Genomic DNA, 18819 nt, shown 5'->3' on the forward strand with positions numbered 1-18819 from the left:
TAGAGAACGCGAAAATATAAGAGTGAATCGTACTGTAAACGAAGAAACGAAAATAAATACAGAAACGAAAAAACGACTGACTTTTATTGCTTTACAATGTCACCATATATATATATACGTATACACGTATATCCATGCTATAAAAGTTTCCCGGTTTTTGGTGAGGTCACATTCGCCCGTCGAGGGTGTGACGCGACGTAAGGGCTGAAGTGGAAAAATGTGGAGAGAAAGAAGGATGAAGAAAAAGAATAAAAAAATAAAGAAAACAGCGGAGAAAAATCGTAAAAAGTGAATTACGCGTCTGATTTCAGGACGTGACTTTATTACTCCGAGAGTAATACAAATTTAAAACTTTTCATGAGCTGAGATGTAGGAGTGAAGAGAAGGGTAGGTTACCTGGTATGTGCTCTAACCTGCTAGACGCGTCACTCCTTTGTTATTTCTTGCTCTTACCCTCATCTCACATCAATATTAAACACGTGAACTCAAGGTATACGAGAACACGAAAGTTACAAAACTTGTTTGTTCACTGCGTTTATATGTATACACTATACATGGCTAATCAGATAATTAACCCTACGTCAAAATGGGACTAAATTGGTGTGACAAATGTTTGTTGTACCGCTCTAGGTATATTCATTCATCTCCAGGGGATACGTGATTTTTACTTAATTCTACGGATTTTGATTTTGAATCACGTTCGGTCAAGTCAAATAAGACAGGACTTTGGCAGATTGGTCACGTAAAGTACACGCGGGAAAAACTCTTCCCCCCCCCCCCCCCCCCCTACAGATGCCCCAAGTTGGCAGATGTAAATTCACACCTCAGTGATAATAAGCCAACCTGAACAAACCGCAAAGTGCATTATTCAAACAATCCGCGCGAAAGAAGGCTGGGTGATTTTTCTTTTCTTCGCTTTTATTTTTGTTCTCGAGTCTCGTTTTACTCCCCTTATCGCAGTATAAAAAACATTCGGCAAGACGTATTTCTAATTACGAAGACCTCCGTTCTTTCACTCATACTTTTATTATCCGGTGTACATACACACCTACTACTGCGATCTTAGGGTTTTACGAGATCCACCGAAGACCCGAAGGTTATTCGAGAGGCTGTACCGGTAAACCTACCGAGGATATGCGACGCGGAACCGTTAGTTGAGAACGCCTTATCTACCCCAAATATAGAGAAACTGGTAGTCATAAAGAGTGTTGGACACTAAAAAAACGAAGGCTGCGCTTACCGATAAGATCGATATAACGAAGCGAAACGTGAAGTCTTCACTCTGCCATCTATGTCTCTTCCTCTCGCTCTGTTTCACAGATAAGTGGGTAAATAATTGCACCAATTTGTTAGTATAATTTCATTAGTTCGAGATATCGGAGCTACAACTACGAAAGAACCAAGCGAGAGGCTTCTTCGTCGGTGAAGGAATTTCTTAACTCACCACAGCATCGCGAGCTTTCAAGTGGCTCGTAAAAATATAAAATTTAAGTTTCAAGTGTCCTTCTATCGCTTGAAACCTATTATTATTGGTACCCCGGTTAATTATTCACTGGTTTATATTATATCTACTTCTCGGCTAGGACGAGTTGTAAAGTAGAGAACAGTTTTTCCTTACAACATATACTTCACAGCATCTGGTATCTCTGAAGTTTTACGAGATGCAATTAAAAATGAACTGACAGAATCCAAGCGATATTTTCGCCTTCGGTCAAAATTTCAGCCTTCAAATCAACGAAGTAAATTCAGAAATATTATCGCTAAACGTTATAAGATTAGCGAGTTATATTTTATGTAAACCTGTTTACTGATACAGAGTAACCGAATCGTTACGTATATTGATTTTATGTTCCAAACGATTAGGAGAAAGAACACGTCTGATGATTCAATGACCAAAACGTGCGTTGAAATTTAAAAATTGTCAATTGCTTTGTCTGAAAAAGACGAAATTACAAAGATAATTCCATTTCATTGTCAACAAGTAAACTGAATGAAAAATGGAATCTTTGTTGAATTCGTTTAAATCGTGTCTATCATCCAGAAGAATGAAAATTCATCTGTACATAAATTATTCGTTTTTACAAAACCGCAATTGCAAACAAATAATCGCACTGGCGATACATATTACGAATAGTAGAATTATCCGGATAGCTTTATTTCGAAAGAATTTTATTATTTGACGTAACCCGAGGTATATGGACATTATTCACACGAATGCGTGATGTTTATACCGCTCTCCGCATGACAAAAAGGCACAAAACCAAAAGCGGGTATATAATATTCCATAAATAACTGGCTGAGCTTCAAACGAATTTACATTCGCATAGTCTCGGCTCGCCTCGTTCTGCGCGAAGAGACTAGTGTTACCATTGCCCGTCATACCTACGTATTCATAAAAAAGACATAACTGGGTCACTTCTCTTCGCTGCGTCCCCAGATGTGGCCAGGACGAGAGTGAACATCGCCACAAGTACGATTAACAAGAAAGCTACCGCGAACATATGTTCGCTGAGATGATGCAATGACGCCAGAAGTCATCGCCTAAATTACATCGAGCGCTCGAAGTCCATGTAAAGTCATTCGAAGTCGCTTGTACTTCAATTTCTAATCACACGATCGCTGCACGGTGCAAAAGTGTATACCTGTTTCATCTTTCAATTAATATCAATTGTCACTCGAAATCACATTTCTCGCCGTGCGCGACGTGACGGGACATCCGGGTTTGGGGAGAATTTGTTTCAATAATTTCAAGTAACGGTAAAAAGGTGACAAGGCACTGAAAAATTCCTGCGTATTTCGCGAAGTCCCTTGAGGATAACTTGTTGCATAAACAGTGCTACTTGTTCGACCGTAAAAACGTAGTCGATCGTTTGGCGCAGCCGGTGAAACACGGCGAGGTTGAAGAAAAAAATGGTTATTACGACGAAGTTGAGAACCCTGCAAAGAGTTTCAGCGGACCGAGGGAGAGAAAGCGCCCTTTGCGCTTTGCTCGGCACCCAGCCACCGTCATCATATCTGATGCCTGAATAATTGATGCGACGAAACAGACCCCTGATGGTCACATCCGTCACGTGCGGATGTAAATATCCCGTCCTTCGACCCGCGGCAGCCGACCTCTGCCCTGCCATTCCATTTACTCCCCGTTCCTTTATTCCCGGATCAAAGCAGGCGCTCGGGGTTCGGGCTTCTCTTGCCGATTTATAGACTCATTGATCCCTCGTTGCGTGCCAAAGCACATAGCCAACCGGCCCGCTGGGCTAGTCACTGTTACAACTGCCCATCCAGGCACACCTCCGATTTCTCCGTTCCTAGGGCTGACCCCTGAATGCCGGCTTGTCCAAGGCCAGAAGCTACGACCACGCATTGATCCACTCCTCGTGCAGGAACGTTCTATTTACCAACTCTGCAAGCCACCTTGACCCGCGGGTCGCCGAATCTCGAGATACCGAGGAACGAGGTGTGGGTATAAAGAGAGGGAAAAAGATGTGCCGGTTTACAAATTTTCCTGACCATCGATACTCCCCGTTAACAAATTAATTACCTCGAAGCAAAGTGCCAAGGAATTCGACTGGCGTAACCTGCACTTGACGCATCAATCACTGCACTCGGTAGGTGCCTGCGTGTATTCGTGCCGCGAGATCGCGGCGATATGGAGTGAATAATGCAAGCTCGGAGCTTCGATTCTTGATCACGCGTCAGTTGGCGCATGCGCGAACATCAGCGGTGTTATCGACGGAGCAATCTTGGTTCTAGACACGCTACATCGATCATACAACAGTCACAACTCTGGTGCAATGGTTTCGTGCAGCGTTCGAGCATGAGACGTGCTATTTCTAACAATAAGTACCGCTTGGCACGTAGTCCGAAAGAGAATTATAAATTTGAATAGCGAACAAGACAGCGACGCCCCCGCGTTTGAAATAATTTTAAATCCTACGCCGCGCAATCCTCTTAACGATACCGAGAATTTTTTTGGCGCAAGTGTGAGGCGTGTACGATAATGAGAGAGAGAGAGAGAGAAAGAGAGAGAGAGAGAGAGTTCGCGCGTGATCCGATCGAGTAAAACATTTGCTATTTATTTATTAACGGTTTATCTAGGGGTAGCAAACAAGCCTGAACGGCACGTATGCTGCTCTAAACGTTGAGCCCCTGCAGGAACAACGGCTCACTATTTTGTTTGTGTTGTGCCGATAATTATGCCAGATTTTATTGGATTTTCCTCGCGAAATACGCTTCACGTATTGGACAAACGTCCGGATTTTAATGCATTTCGCAAACTCTCCCGGCCCTCGGTTGTTTTTAATTCTTGTTCTCTATGCGCGACAAACAAAATCCGTTATATCCTATTCGGGACAATGCGCTCAATCGATCGACAGTTCATACCTGTCTATCCCACTTCAACAATTGTAAATATATACCGTGCGCATTATCGAATCAGGACGAATCTGATCGGAAGACAATATTTATTCAATATCTCTTTTCATCGTCGAAAATTACGTATCCCTCGACGAATTTTCTTTTTTTTTAAGAAGATACAAACTGTTTTTTTTTTTTCACTATCAGGGAGTAAACGGCGAATTTTTCTTTTTTAAAAGAGCGTGAAAGTACTGTAAAATTAGACAGGTTCGCAAATTTGTCCCGAACGAACTTATTGCTGGCGAAAAATTACCATATCTATACCCACCATACGCATATCGACATAGTGAAATACTTTTGAAGCTGATTCATTCAGTGGCAGATGAGAATGTAGATTGTATACACATGTAGAAAATTGCGAGGAAAGGCGAGTACATCCAGACACGTACCTTGAAAGGACTCGTACCCGAACACTCGGTATAACGCGTATAAATAAAAACCTTTTGAGTACGCAGATTTGAATCGGGCCATTTTTCCCGCCCCGCCTCCTCCTCGCTTTTTATCATCCATTTTTGCACTCAGCTAGCACAGCACTCTTCCAGATCCGGTTCGGCGCCGCGCCGCGGCGAGCGGACCGAGAAGACCGTTAGATTATGGGTGTATCCACCAGCGCTGATGTACTCTCGTGTGCTTATTTGGCGTGTAGGAATTTTTCGTTCCCCGAGAATTGCGACAGAGACGAAGATACATGGATGTAAAGAGGTAGCTGGGAAAATTCAATTCCGTCCTGCCGTGGCTCGGATGCAAAAGTGAAAAAAATTTGAATGTCAAATAAATTTTTGAATATCTTATAATAATTTGTTTGAAACACATTCACCGCGCGGATTATAATAATTCCAAACCTCGGTCCGCGTCTTTTCAGCCACAGCGAGCCTCTCCTTGTTCGTTGATTTCCCATGCGCATTAATTATCAAACGTATTCCACTTTTTTACGGAATAAAAATAAAACTGTTGTTTTTCATTTCAATTTCCTTTCTTTATTTTTTGCTCTCTCTCTCTTTCTCTCCGATGAATAGTCATGAAATCTCGCTCACTCGGTTGCAGGTCGCAGCCTCAGCTGCAGGGATCCCCGTATCCAGATCGTCGATTCTGATCTATGCGGCGTTGTCGATCAAACCGAGCCAGTTCGATCAATCTGATTGCAAATTCGAAAAATAATAAAAATTTTCCCCGTGATTCGTGGCGATGAAATTGAATATCGTCACAAAGGTTACTTCATTCTCCACATCAACGATTATGCGCATATTTTTCAACCTCTATTCCCAAATAAACCACCGCCTTCCGTGCGTTAAACTTTTCGACGTATCTATAAGCGATATTGTATTAATTACACGCGATTTAACAACGTATAGTTGATGCGCCAAATTGGGCGTCACCGTTTTCGATTGATTAAACTATTTTACGTGGGTATTGTGTACGTATACACATGTGTACAACGTACATGGAAGGTGAAACAGGTATATACAGGAGAATTGGACTGTATTCAATCGATCTCTCGGCCAATTTGTCTCCGTAGTGAAGTACGACCTGACAAAGCGAGATCCCGGTCGTTATATGCACGAAAGCACAGCCACAACAAACTGTGCATACAGTCGGAGGCAGGCCTCCGTTATCCACCAGACACAACCATGCTGAGGCACTTGCACAGATACAGGGCAGACACGATAACGTTGGTTCGTGCATTCGGGCCGCGATTGTAACAGTGACCGTTGAAATTGAGGCACCTCTTCGCGTTTTTCAGCCTTTCTTTACCCGCAGACACGGTATACGGAAACAAACCGTTCGCGATTAACTCCGGGGTAAATCCTGCAGGAAATTACAGTCGACGAGGGTTGAAACAAAGGTCGGTGAGGAGGGAGCGAGGCAGCCCGATTGTTAAATGGAATAAAAACAGATCGAACCCAGTGGTCGTTTCTTAGTTAACTTTTAATTTTTTTCACCAAATTAAAGAAGTTGTGAGAAAATTTCTCCAAGAAATTTAAAAGACGTTTAATTTTCGCGAGGAATAGTGCATATATTCGTAGATAAATTGCTGACCGTTGTTATCGACTTCTTTTTGTAAAAGCGCGATTTTGCGTACTTCAATTTTTGGAATACGTATATCTATACGTGTTGCGTACCTACATGGTTTTTATCTTTATTCCATCCAACCGGAGACTCGCCGGCGCGCTGTAGCCGGCTGCATTTGTAACGGATAGGAACCTACCTATACCTATATTTTTATACACGAGTACGGTTGAAAGCTTTTCGCGAGGCGGGCCAAACTATAAACGAAAATGAAATGTAAAAAAATAATCCGGACGAGTGCTCAGTCGATAATGGCGGGAGATGAATTAATCCGTGCTAACAATTACCCGAGGATAGATAGCTCCGCTGTAACAGCGGCGCTATCACACGCAAATAACTATATCTTCAGGCTACGAATGCGTCGGGAAAATTTCACGCAAATATTTAATTGATTGTAATTGACGTGGATTTAGATGAAATTGTTTCTAAAATCGAACGCGTACACTTTATCGGAATGATTTCAAATAATACATGGGTATTATTAATCATCCAAACTTTGTTTCAGAACAGACAATCTATTTTCGAGGGCCATAATCGATCGGTAAACAAAATTTTTTGTCACCACTGCACGTGTCCGATAAATATTAACTTGGCAATTTATTCGATATTGGCCGTCGCGTGATTGTATCGAAAAAGAGTACAGAAAATTACGTTTCAAGCATGCTTCGAACATCCCTGGCATTCTCAGTTCGAAGATACCGGTTTGATGTCGGGTAATTAGTTCAGCCGGACGAGGCCTGTGCAGAGAACAGGCGATAATGCGTGCAGATAGGGAACGGAGGGTGGCTGGCTGCTGGTAGGTGCAGGGAGTGCAAACGCGGCGAATGTATACACGAAGAAAATATGGGCAGAGGTGAACGGTGAACGGTGAACGGTTGGCACTGGTCAGCACTGCGGTCGGGCCTGTAAGGTTTGAGCTTAATTACGCGCCAGGCTAATTGGATGCTAATTACGCGCAGTGACACCCGTCAAAATGGATTCCCTGATTGACCCGGGCTGCAGGGCCCGTGTGATAGTAATTAAAGGCTGCTTAATTAGTTCATTGATGGTGATACCGAGTCTAATCGGGCTTCGAGAGAAGGTAGATGGAATTGTAATAGTAGGAAAATAGTAAAATAGTGAAATAGGGCAGGGGGTGGAGAACTGGAATTGTCGATTGATAGAAGGATCAGAATATCGAATTTTCACAGACGCGAGAATCTTATTAATAAAATTCAAAATTGTGGAAAGTTCAGAAAAAGAAGGTAAAAATTCGATATTGTGGTCCTTCGATTCTTTCATCTTTCTATATTTTTACTCCCACCTTAAAATAGGAATACAGATAGAGAAAGAGCAGAAACTAGGCAAAGCCATGTTCGGGTCTTCTAGTCTAGTATTATTATTATTACTATTATTATTATTATTATTTTTATTATTATACCGAATTTCGAAGCCTGGAGCGGGAGACTTTTTGCGATTTCAATTAATTTCTTCCGCTTGGTTTCGCCTCTTTTTCCCTTACCGTTGTCATTTTCTTCTTCGTCATTCTGTCAAAGGCACTCGATAAGCCGCGGATTGCCCGCGGAGGATGCACATCGCGGAGCTATAACAGCTTTCACAACTATTTAATAAAAACTAAACTATATCACTGACCCCGTGCTCCACTCCGTTTCTGCACTCGACGCGGTTGTTCTTTCTTTCCGTACGGGGTGACCTGAGAGCAGTTTCCAACTTTTTCATCAGTGTACGATCAAGACCCGCCAGCAGCTTCGACAGACGCTAAGTTCAATGGAGAACCCGTCGGGGACCCGGCGGATTTTTTAAACTTCTCAGCGTACATTTTTACTTTTCACACGATAAGGTTCTCGATCAATTCGAAACTCAATCCCCACCTCGATGCATTCACGCGACGTGAATTCATTTCGCTACACTCTTTTTGCAATTTCGAAATATGAAATGTAACAACGGGCACTGATTGACCGTCATGTTCAATGTCTCGGTGGAAATTTACCTCTGGAGTGATCCGGGCTGATCTGAAACTCGGCTGGTGGTCATTCGATTTTACCACCATTTTTGACGAGGCCGTTCAAGCTGCATCAAACATTTCAACGGTTCGATTTGTTAACTATTAACGCGAGAATCGATCTCGATGTCATCTCAACATTCGCATAGGACGTCATTCATACCCGGTGAGCAAATATTACGTAGTAGAAATACACCAACTACCCCAAACGTGTACCGGAGAATAACCGCAGATTACGTCTTTGACGCGAGCATTCATTGAGCATTTCAAGTAAAGTGCAAAAAATTAGCTACACCTAACTCATCTTTTATCGAATAAAATTTTGCATCGATGTTTTCTCAGGTAAAACTTGACGATCTTGGAATTTTCTCACGAAGTATCTCTCGTATTCGAATCTCCATCGTCCCTACAATTTTCAGGCATAATTGACCGTGCGATGTCTAGAATAATTTGACCTCGGTCAGTGATCTGGTGCAGGGTAAACGCACCACTCGTTGTTATTCTTACAAAATTCTGACCGATCCAACAAAGTGACTTTCAATCTTACCGATCAGTCAATTCCTAAGGAAGTTTCGGAGATGAAGTTTTAGAACACTTGATTATGCGACATCGTTGCATTTCTAACTCCTCGGGTGGTTGGTCATTGTTGTTTATATGCATGTGTATACGCATGGGGCAGAGAGACACGGACGATAATACGCGCGTTGTCGAGATAGAATTCCTTGACGACCGATCATCTCGAGAACGACGTGGCTTCGAGTCCGTCCCTCGGTCCCTCGGCCGCCAGATATCTCGGTCGACTCGTCGTGTCAGAGACCCAAGAACACGCGAGACGCGTTCTCCCCGATGTTCGAACGGATTGCGATGCATGCCGGACGACTGCAGGCAGTATTCGACAGAGGTGAAAGTCTGGGGAGCTGCGGCGAGAAGCGTGCAGGTACGAATGCCGATCATCGCCGTTCCTTGTCTCGTCATTTCACCCCTTGACAGACGACCGCCGCACGATTTATTGCTAGAAATTTACGACCGATTTCGGCCTTTCATCGATTATAACCGTCAGGTGTAGGCGGATGTTCCGAACTCTGTCACGAAATTTCATTCCGATCTAATGTTTTTTTCGTCAAGCGACGGAGAAGACGAGACGATGAATAAATACCCGCTCACTCGATTATCCCTGCCGTTATATCACGCATAGTTCAAATATACGAAACATTTTTAAAGAAGAATATCATTTATACGGTATACGCGAGGTGTTTGCCAAATTTTTACACAATTTTATCAGCGACATCTAAATTGCTACGATATGGAAGGCAGAGAATCGAGTTACGAAACTCGAGTTTGATAAGATATTGTATTGTTGTGAAATTTAATTTTCGTGGGAATTTTGGCGAAGAATTTTCATCTCGCGGTGGTGGAAGGCGAGTTGGTGTATCTCGGCTTTCATCGGTCGCTTCTACGATGATGCCTGCACGCCGGTATGACTCCCGGGTACGTTGCGCATCACGATGATCACCGCGGTGCTTATACGCGATTCACCCGAGAAATATGCCGCATTGGTTTGCGCTCCCCGGATGCGGCGAGAAACTCGTTTCAATCTTTAGTCACTCGGACTCCTCGTCGTCGAGGGCCATGAGTCATTCCGTCAGGACTGCGGATGCTGGCGGCTATAAAAACCTACCGCATCTTCCTTCTCTCTTCCTTCCTCCCCGTCTCCTTCCCTTTATTACCATTATTCTTTTTTTTTTTTCGATCCCTCTCTCTCCTCGTCTCTTCTCACACACTCGGCTCTCCTTTTCTAGCTTCTTTACGAAATCCTGCACGGTCATCCTGAGAAAGGAGCGCCGATAGACCAACGAAATATCGGATTGTTCGGTCGTAGAGAAAACGAAGGAATAGAAATTTGAAAAAATAATAAAACGGCAGAGTAAAAAGTCAAAATCTTAACGCGGGCGACGAAATAATATTCGGTAATTGCGCAGCGCGGCGCGGGGATAAAAGGACTTTGGCTGAGTGGCGCATGGGCCTCGGTACAAAGGGCGCTAATTCCGTGGCTCTAGCCTCTGTGACGTAGGAACAAACGGCCACCCCGTGGGACCCGCTCCACCCTCTTTCTTTCAAGTACCAAAGGTGAATAGAAGGAGAAGGAGAGGATGAAAAAATATTATCTGCACGTCATGCAGGAATTATTGAAAGACTCACCATGTCCTTTAGCGGCGATCAGAGAAGAAAGGTTCCTACCTCCAGGGCGGCGGTCACCTGAGAAAAGAAAATTAATCGACGTTAGTCACCCGAAAGGAATGCCGTGAGCGATAGGGAAGGACCAACATCAATTACATCGCCAGAAATCGATGGTTATAATCAAATGTTTCGGTGTTAAAAAACGTTTCTACGAAAAGTATTTTGAAAAATTCCATCTTCGTGTATTCAATTACAATTATTCACGAATAAATCACATCAGACAAGATATTACAAGATATAGAATACTGGAGGTATTTTCTTTTCTTTGTTATCTTATACGCAAGGAAGATAAAAAGTGGCAACCGTTATGTGAGGTTCAAGCCTTGTTGTTAGAGTTTAACGCTTTGCGTACAGCAGAAAATCCGAGAGGAAAATGCGGGGATGAGGAGAACGAGGAGGAGGAGGAGGAGGAAGGGAATGTAGGTATGCATAAGCCTTGTGACTACGCAAGGAAAGTCCTTGTTATCGATATTACCGGCCTAGGTGCCGAGACCGCCGTGCAAACCTTGGGTGCGGGGAAACTTTGTAAACAAGAGGATTTATCTCCTTTCGGGATGTCCGCCCGCACCTGAGGGCCCAGCTTTACACAGACAAGAGAGGGTGCCTGTCGGTCTGCCAGGAATAACGCTCCTTTCAAACACGCCATGTTCTTACTTATTTATAACAACCTCGCGGCTAACAATAACCAAAGACTGTTTGTTTCGGAATAGAAGAGCGAGCAGAAGGTCCGGAGCGCAGATTTCAGTCTTATTCTCTCCTCGTTGCTTCAATTCATCAAAAACAATTCTCGTCAGTGTCGGATGTGCGGATAGAATGTAATTGCAGAAGTGAAGAAAGCAGCCTTACATTCTCGTCGTCGGCGAAAATCACGAGGCGTCGTAAAATCATAATTCGATCAAAATTTATTGTTATTATTGAATAATTTCAAAATTAAAAATCATAACACAGAGGGTTGAAGCCGTTGCTACTTCGATATCAACTGCGAATCCTCTTCGTAGAAGGGTTAGACATACTTATCCTCAGTGTTAAAAAATTGCTGAATGGAACTATTCCGAATCGCGATACTTCAAAAATCGGAGCTTTGCGCAGAAAGACCCAAGTCGGCTTTCCAAGAAGAAATGTAGCAATATATTACCGACACATCTCGAAGCTCGTGGATGTAGATACACTGCCTAATACCGTCGAGTATCTACGTCAAAGTGACGTTCGCTAGCTCGAGCTTCTGCAAGCTCTTCGATGGAAAAATAAGAATCTGCTGAGATATTGTGCGAATAGGAAAAGGCGAGGCAAATGTAGGCCGTTACGCTCCCTCTCGTCGTATATCGGTGATGTTAAGGTGGAGATTCACGTGTGTTATGTACATTTCAAATGGGAATGAAAAGAAGCTTCGCGGAGATGAGGATACGCCACGGTTTCCTGACCACAGGTGTATTTCGCATAAGCATACGCAAACAGCCGAATTCGTTAAAGGCGATAAAACGCGACCACGAATAAATAAAGGAATAAAACTTCTTCCGCAATTTAAAAACATGACAACATTGTTTCGGCGCAACGTTTCAGCTTGACGAAATTTTCCTTCGAATATACATGTATAACTCATGTGGCATACGTATAGGCATACGGAATAGTTGTCTGTGGCAGTTGTATAATATAGGTAACAACGACTCTGCGGTAAGCACAAAGGAAGAGCAGACAGAAGGTAATGAACGCATAAATAGGGAGAAAAAGAGCGACAGCGGAGGGAAAAAATATGCAGAAGCAATTTTAACGGGTCATTGGTTAAAGTATATTTGCGGCGAGGCCGTATCGCTTGATTAGCGACTAATTAATCGGACGTTTGAAATAACGTAGCGTAAAATCGGAGCCACTGCGGATCGGATTGTCACGGTGACGTAATTGTTTAATTACACAAACATAATGCGTATTATAACACCGCGGTGCGCAGGAGCGCGAAGCTATACGGTTTCGTAAAATGGTATTCGGAGCTAATACAGCCACAACCCATTCTCGCGGTAGCGCAACGATTTTCGACATAATATTTTCATTAGCTGAAAAAACTTTACCCCGCGCGTGTCGAAGAATAATTTTACCACAAGAAGATGCCGACATTTTGAAACGGATCGTTGCAGTGATTCGGTAGCTTAAAAAACCCTCTATTCTCTTGAGAAGATCGAGGAAAGGTCACGCCGAGAAAATACCTTGAAAAGTTCATCCCAACCGGTTGAACAAGTTTTACAAAAATCCTAATCGAAGTTTGAAGAAGGAACGAAACTTACCTCGAAGTTTTTTTAAAAATGTTTTACAGTGAAGTAGAACCACGCGACTGTTTTATTGATCACAAATTTACATTCATCGCAGGATTACCTTGAAACCAAGTTGTACAATTCTGATTGCAAAAATCCGTCTACTCCGGGACGTAAAGTTCCTGGTCTGCTCCTAGGTGGTTTTGAGTTTAACGACCCGCCAAAATGAACAGGATGATAACCGAGGCTACGTTCTTCGACGCGAAGCGAAGATTACAAATCGCAGTACGTTAGCTGCATGCTTGCCCTGCACCACCGTCTGGTCAACGAGATCAACGAACCAGACTTCGCGGTCCGCGAAGGAGCTTCGAGCCGACATGACACTCGGAATTCTGGCGAGTCACGGGGCAGAAAATTGTGTGGCAAGATATATATATATATATATACATTATAAATGTATACGCTAATCCTGAGGTATACTCAGAGATAGCGAACCTTTGGAAAAATTTAAATCCCGGGTCGGTTATCTGCGGCGATGAACTTGTCGAAAACAAAAAAGAGGAAGAGAAATGAAGAGAAAAAAAAAAACAAGAAAAAAAAGATTCCGCAGAAGCGATCAGTTCATTTCGGCTAAACATAAGCGGCTCCGAGTCCAGACTGGCAATAAAAGCCGCGGCACACGGGACGCTGCGTAATGATCGACCGACGAATACGGCTCGTCCTCTAGCTTGGTGCAATTATTGACCGTATGCATCGGCGGAACGGATTTCGGCCGTCAAAGAGCGGCAGTAAATTTCCAACTGGAACTCGCACACCGCGATTCCGTGGGACCGTATCCCGCCCTCCTCCTCCACTTTCGCCCACCCCCGGGTAGTAAACAAATTTTCGCGATATTTTCCCGGTTCAAGTACCCGCCAAGCCGTAGCCGTCGACGCGATGCTGGATCGGGCGAGTTTGCATGCCCAGGCAAGCCGGCTGATACGCACCGCGATTAAACGAAGAGCGAAATTGGTTTCCTGATATCAAAAGCTGCCGGAAATCAGCACGGCTGCAGTCTGGTGCAATACGGCACGGATTTCACCCGCTCGTCGAGTCGGTATTTGGGGGGGTGGGATTGGGGGCGGAATGAGGAGCGGCTGATGATCAGTCCGAAAGCACGATCCAGGCTGCCAATATCCGAAGGCAAACACGAAGGAGGGTAGTTACGGTTAGCCCGGGAGACTGTTTGATCGCGTCTGCGCGAGGTGGAAAGAAAACGCAATATTTGATTGCGAGAATTGTCTCTTGGTGAAAAAGTCACGAACCCGGGTGTCTCGCGAAAATCAATTCGCTGTGCAACAACGAAGCGCGGTCTTCGCCTCGTTCGGTCGGATTCAGTTTTTCCATTTCAATTCCTTTGCTGACCGTCGGGCATTGCGTTCGAGCGCGATGAATCGGTGCATCGCTGCAGCCGGGATGGATTTCCGGCTCTTGTTTGAAAGGAATATAATCATCTACCGACCATGAGACGGACGAACGGCATGTGTAACGGTGGAATGAAGCCACGATCGAGATGCAATTTACTTCAATTAAATATCGAGGACTACGAATTCAACGGGCTGTGACTGGGCGGGCAGTGGCCACAGATTGGCCGGCTCTTTAATATTCATGCCGGCAATTATCCTAAACAAACATTACCAGCTCCAGCGGGAAACCGGATTCGTTAAGGGATTTGCGCCCATGCAAGCTGACCATCGTCCGACATCCCCGTAGCGTCTTTTAGTGCTTGAAACAGCGGTGACTGGCCGTGTTGAAAATTCAATGAGGACTACATTTGTAATTCCACTCACGGCGGGATCGGACGACAAATATTAGTTTCGTTCTCTCTTTACGAGAGTCGAGAAAAATATCCGAGAAGAGAACGTCTTTTCTATAAATTTTATTTTACACCTGCTCGCGTGTAATAGGACGGGATCGAAATATAAAAGACGGGGAAATGGGATTGTAAAATTTCTTGATACGTAAACTTGACTGCATAATGTTGAACTCACAGCGCGGACACGAATCGGGTGAAAACAGCTGGAGAACAGGGAAGAGGGAAGGGAATGGGTGAAAAATTGGAGACATTAACATTCGAGTCTTGAGAGACTCGGCGTTTTTAATTCGCACCTGCCGCTCGTCTTGGAGTCGGTGGCGCGCCGGCAATTATCTTTACTCTCAACAATTCGCGATGAGCTTGGAATTAACTTGAGAGCGTTTTCGCGAAATTACCCGAGTTTCAATTACCAGCTGTGGCCTCTAAAATCTCGATGAGCTGGATATTAAATTCGTGAAAATTCCCGGTGCAGGGCGGATCGACGAAGAACGGATAGTGAAAGTAATCGATCCGGCGTTTCTCTTTCTTTTGCTCACCTACGAAGTCAAGCCAAAAGAAAACTTGTTATTATCTTGACACCTGAAATACCGGAGAGCTTGAACCCTTTGAGAGTTCGTTAATAGGAAGGGGATCGTCGGGTATCGAGGTTAAATCAAGCCTGGACTGATCCAGGGCGGCGAAGCGGAGAAAAACTGATGGGGTCAGGGTAGGGAGAGAGGGTCTCGTATAAGTTTGTTATTATACGAATGAATTAAAGACTGCGGCGAGGTCTCAGCGTCTACCCGATGATTGCGATTCGGGTTGGCGTTCGCCGAGGCGGAGGCTCGACCCAATTATCTGGATTCCGGATCAAAATATAATTAATTTTCAGCGCCAAGGGATAATGGTCAGTGCCGAAATTATATTAATCAATCTAAACTGAACATGCGGCGAACCGTTAAGAAGATGAATTCGAGATTGTACCAGAACAGTTTATTTCCCACGAATGAACTTCGATTTTACCATAAATTCGATGAATCTGGAATAGGTCTGTTGGATTTTTCATTAATTTTTGTTTCTCGCTTGAATTTTATTTCCAAAATTCGACGTAAGAACGGCCAGCTTGCGACGAAACAAGGAAATACGAGCCCTCGGCTTGATCAAAACAAAGTTTGAATATTTATCAGGAGATTCCCTGCGAGTAATTGTTCTGTCTGAGGTCTTGATTTGGTATTTAAATGTGGAACTGCGGCGTGCGATTTAACCTAGAGTGGATTTCCGCGGAGCTGCCGCAGCCGCCATGTTTCTGCTGCTAAGGCGAGGCAAAACAAGTTCTTTAATTGAAAATCCAACGCGGAGTGCCGGCTGATGCGAATCCTCGCGCAGAATTCTTTCCCACCATAACTTCCTGATTCCAGGACACGTGGAGCCTGGATTCTGCGCCCCGCTGTTCGAGCGGTGGTTTATTCTTAGCTTTTTCTTTTCAATCCATGCCACGCGTTCTTATGCTCCATCGAATTGTGTGTTCCTCGTGAAAAAGTTCCCGTCTTCTGTACACGGTCTTTTCAGGACTAAGGACTAAGGACTTTTAAGTGACCGCGCTTCAAAGTTTCCAGACCATTTCTTTGATCGAAATCCTTGATATGTATTTTTCGTGCTTCTGAAACTCAGAAGGGGCGCGGAAACGAAAGTAATAATAACAACATCGATAATGATGATGATAATATACTTAAAGAAAAGGTAAGAAAAAACATCGCGTTTTTCCTCAAGGGCAGAGAAGCAAATACCGGAGCCCAAGTTGAGGGAGACGCGCCGCAACGATTCAAGAATATTAAACGACCTAACAGCTCCGGAATTCGCATCCCGAGATGGATGTGCACGAAAGAAAGAGAGAAGAAGGGCGAAAAATTGTACGAGAGAAGGAAATGAACGCAGAAAAATTTGTGAAAAAAATTTATCTCAAAGGAATTTAACCCACGTAATTCGCATGTGAATGAAATAATACAGTGACTCGAAAATGTCAATCAAACTGTATTTATGTAACAAATTGTAATAAAAAAAAAAAAAAATACTCCAACAGATTTTACTCCGAAAAAACTTTGATACTGAATCAAGTTACATTTCAACATCGCGATGTTCTCATACACGCGTAATGGAGAGAAAGTGAGATTGTAAAATCCTTCGGGGACTAATTTAATTCCTCGAGTCTCCAACGAGAATATCCAATTTTAAGACGAGAAGAGAAATGCATGGTGAGAAACAAACCGGAAGTGAGTGTCGAGGAAAATTGCAAAAATCTGCCGTCGGTGTCGGCTGGTTTCATTCGAGCGGGGGACAGAGCTGAGATGGAAGGGGAGGGTTGGCTGAGATGAATAATTCAGGTTGTAGTGTTTGCCTTATTTATCAGTACCCGACTTCACCTCGCTTTGTCCCGGAGCTGCACACCGTGCACAGAAGCACGGAGCTAGCGTCTCGTTCTTCTCGGCCGAACCGCGTTTCCTTCTTCTCTTCTCCGCAGGTACCGTCTGCCAGCCAAGGTAAATATCTGCGAGCGTGGAAGACCGGAGAGAGCAAAGTATGTAGGTTGGTAGAAGCTACAAGGTATAAGGCGAGCTACTCGCGAAAGAAACGATAATAAGATTTCGCGGGAGGAAAACAATACGTGTATACGTTGTGTACTTTGCAGGTAAGGAAGAAACGGGAGAGACCGAAGAGTCGGATGGCTGAAGATTTTTCATGGTCGTTGAATCTTTTTTTTTTTTTTTGCAATTAAAGACACAACGCCTGACGCCTTGCAACGAAGAACTTGTACCCCGGGACGAGACACGGTTTGCGGAGTAAATGTCAGATTCTAATTATTTTTCGAACGTACGAAAGTATATTCAGAGATAAAAAGAACTGACAATGAAAATAGTTACGTAAAATGGTCAAAGAATTTTAGGCATTTCTTCCAGGGCAAGAATTTGGATGGAAATATGGTTTCGAATAAATTCCACATACCGAAACTTACCAAAAATTTGTAAAATGACGGAACGAATGTATGCCGACCGAATCGTAACAAGAACACAGCGCAACAATAAAAATTGGTGCTTGAATGAGAATGAGGAATGGGATTCCGTTGCGGCTGTTGGCGGCGCGACGATGCGATGGGGTTTTACACCTGTCCTGCACCTGTCGTTTTGGAACGGCACACGTCACAGAATGCGCTTCGGCACGTGCCTGGATAACCCCGTGTAGGTATTACTGTCTGGGTATTCTCGTCTCGAAATTTTTTTTTACGATCACCGTTCGCCGTGTGCTCCGTTCGGGTATCGTATTTTGGACCGATCGAACATAGCCATGCTGTTGGCGTGAAAATTTTTAATGAATACGCGTTATGCAGTCGTAGGCAAGGTGGTGTAATCCATCCCGATTGATCGTGCGGTTATAAATCAATTGTTACGGAAAATTAACCAACGTGCACGACGTATTTTACGACGGTAATACCTACAGTTGTAAGAAAATCCAGAGAGTAAGAATATTGAATAGCACCGATCGTCGGATTTTACGGTAAATCAATCAAGTTCTAACCGATGCGTATCCTCGATTCGAAAGTAACAATTACACCGATTTGGGTTGTAATTTGAAGGTAGGATTAAATTTTCAACATGATCAGTGGAGCTTCTAAAATTATACAGGTTAATCACACTTTTCCATTAACTTGCGTAAAATTTGGCGCATGACTGTCTTGGTATTGTTTACAGTTTGTACGTTTTCAGCTTTTGTCAGACTTCTCTGTCGACTGAAGTGTAATCATATTAAAAAAAAACATTTAATTTGAAAAAGTGAAAAATTTGTCTCGATCGCCTGGATTGCGTTCGAATTAAAATCTACCTCACGTGTGACGATCAAAGCGCGGTGTTTATTCTCTACACATGTAAGATATCCTCTTCTTCGGACGAAACCCTCTGTCGATTTAGTAAATCGTTTAATTATTTAGTCGAAAACAAGCGGAGCGGCTATTCACGGTCGTTATTATA

General features: G+C 43.6%; 1 protein-coding gene across 2 annotated transcripts in view; it reads right to left on the minus strand.

The window, feature by feature from the left end:
* LOC124176683 (leucine-rich repeats and immunoglobulin-like domains protein 1) overlaps positions 1-18819 on the minus strand; it is a 308596-nt gene that overhangs the window by 81424 nt on the left and 208353 nt on the right. For both annotated transcript variants that reach the window (XM_046558264.1, XM_046558263.1), the window contains exon 5: positions 10685-10741. The gene's annotated coding sequence lies outside the window, so the exon portion shown is untranslated. The remainder of the gene's footprint in view (positions 1-10684; positions 10742-18819) is intronic.

The sequence above is a fragment of the Neodiprion fabricii genome, chromosome 2 (assembly GCF_021155785.1).
Source record: "Neodiprion fabricii isolate iyNeoFabr1 chromosome 2, iyNeoFabr1.1, whole genome shotgun sequence".
Classification (NCBI taxonomy): domain Eukaryota; kingdom Metazoa; phylum Arthropoda; class Insecta; order Hymenoptera; family Diprionidae; genus Neodiprion; species Neodiprion fabricii.